A 2,500-nucleotide genomic window follows, 5' to 3' on the forward strand; every position below is an offset into this window, starting at 1 on the left:
CCCCGCCCCCCCCGGTCACTCCTGTTGCTCGCCCTCGATTCAGCTGTCTGAAACCAGGGGTCTGGTTTCAACAGCTGGAAATGACGGTGGCCTTGTGTGAGTTGTGTTCTTGGATGGATGCATGCTTGAGTGAGTGAGCAAGTCAGTCAGTCTCTACATGTGTGTGCAGGAAAGATGAACGTGGCAAGTTGTTGTAGAGACGGTATAGGCTGTGGTTTCATTAACACTATCTGTATACCACATCAAGAGGGAGAAGTGGACCACAGCCTATTTTACCTCACCATAAGTCATCTTGAAATAGCCTCAGATGTTTGAAATAGCCACAGCATATTTACTGTAATTCAGCTTAATGCCACTTTTATGGAGCTAAAGCAACTGGATCATTAAAGCAGACAGATCTTTATCAGCTTCTCTGTCTCTTACTTTCACAGTCACTTTTAAAAGCTTAAAATGTATTAATTTGATTGTTTCCAAGCACATGAAACGGATGTTTATCAGTCTCCTAATGCTGACGCATCAGAATTTATTATACACAATGTTTGATTTAATGCTGTGCCAGTGGCTATAGAGTTACTGTAGAGTTATGCATTTACCCTTGGTTACATAAGCAGCATACGGTTTGACTGATAGAGCCGCTGCCAGGAAGGTCACACACTCCATTTTGTTACAAGTGCTCTTCACTGCACTTACTCACAGCATGAGTGACTACAAATCTGTGTAAATCAGCCATGCACTACCTGGTTAAAGGTGTCATGAATAAGTTGTAATGCTGAATACAAATTAGCAATCTGTGTATATATTCATCATGTTCAGGGACAGACTGCTGATAAAGGGACTGAATTAATGTCATATTATCACGTTATGAAGTTGTTATGGCGCGCGTGTTGCAACTGCTTAATTACAAATCCAGCACACACAGAGCAACATTAGCTTTAGGATTCGTCTGATATTTTGTCTTTTCTAGTCTATTTTGGTCTCTTAACTTATTTTGCTAAATGTTTGACTTGACTCAGAACAGTTGTGTACTTCATCTGTCTGCTGTTTGGTGCTGGGCAGCTAGCATACAGTGGGATAGTTGGAGCTTTCTGGGGAAAATCAGCTGCCTGCTGCTCAGACTCAAACCTGTCTATTGGAAATGTGTGGGCCATAACACCGAGGCCATTAGCTAATATAGGTGAAAAGCTCCATATAGTTGCAGCGTTGGTAGATAATTGAAATGATTCCTTTTGATCACATTACATTTAATTCAAAAATGGTTAGACAGAGGGTTTGGGTTAAGATAACCCTCCAGCAAATGAATGGGTGTAAGCACAAATCAAAGTCCTTAGCAGGTTTGTACCACATATTTTTGTGTGTTGTTCAGTGTGTGTGTGTGTGTGTGTGTGTGTGTGTGTGAGTGTGTGAGCATGAATGAATGCTGCTGGTTTATAACAGACAGACATGTCAGACACCCAGGGCGGCAGCTGAAAGCAAGCCCAGACTCATGAGGCGTCTGTCCTCTGCCCTGTGTCATAGGACCTTCCTGTGTAAATGTGTTGGTGGTAATGATGATGGTAATGATTGAAATAAGGAGCTAAATACTGCTCGAAGAGCTGAATAGAGCCATGACACTTAACTGACTTCTTACACAAGTTACACATTTGAAGGCCCGGCACAGCCACACAGGTGTTTTCAATTACCCCTGCTGATTACACCTCCAGTCAGGTTAAAGCTGGGTGGAGCTATGCTGGTGATGTTACGACCCTCTATGGACCTATAAGAATGAAAACAGGCTAAGTTGTCCCGCAACAAAAGGTGCAACAAAACTAAGAAGAGAGTGAGGGAGATTTCAATCAAGCGTAGTTCACACAAGCGCACACAGTCATACCAAGGAAACACCTGTATGGGTGAACCATGGGTGTGCAGAAGCAATACTGTCTTGTCCAGTCTCACACTATCTTAACAACAAGCATATGCCACATCAAATCAAATCATATAAAGGCTTTAAGTAGACGCTGCTCTGACTCCTAGTTCTTACAATTCTTAGATCCCGGACCTATAACGCCTCTGAAACAGTGTTAGTGCACTGTTTGTGTCCATGTGTTGGAGGTGGAGGGGTCTCCATGGGTGGTCGTGCATGTATTTGCGTTTCACGGAGCAGCGTGTGTGTCAGCTGCTAGTGGTGTCAGCTCTATTTTTAGCTTTCCCGTTTGAACTCAGTTGTCCAGTCACTTTCCCAGAGCATCATGGGACTGAAGACAGAGCCCGAAATTGTCAATAAAAGTAAGAAAAATGACGCTGCTTTTACTGACATGCTCAATAGGATAAACACAACTGCTGACAATTGAAGTCTAATATCGCACGAAAACAAGATTTGTCTTACATTGCTGGGCCACACAACCCAAACTATGCTAGCCTCTTTATAGTGGCTAAGAGAGAAGCCATTATTAAACGCATTGCCATGTTACTTCCACAGTCAAGAGTTGTTCACATTTCAAATGTCTAATGTTTTCCTTTCAAC

This window comes from Seriola lalandi, unplaced genomic scaffold (genome assembly GCF_002814215.2).
Source record: "Seriola lalandi dorsalis isolate HSWRI2012SDOR001 ecotype SW California unplaced genomic scaffold, Sedor1 jcf7180002054881, whole genome shotgun sequence".
NCBI classification, from domain to species: Eukaryota; Metazoa; Chordata; class Actinopteri; order Carangiformes; family Carangidae; genus Seriola; species Seriola lalandi.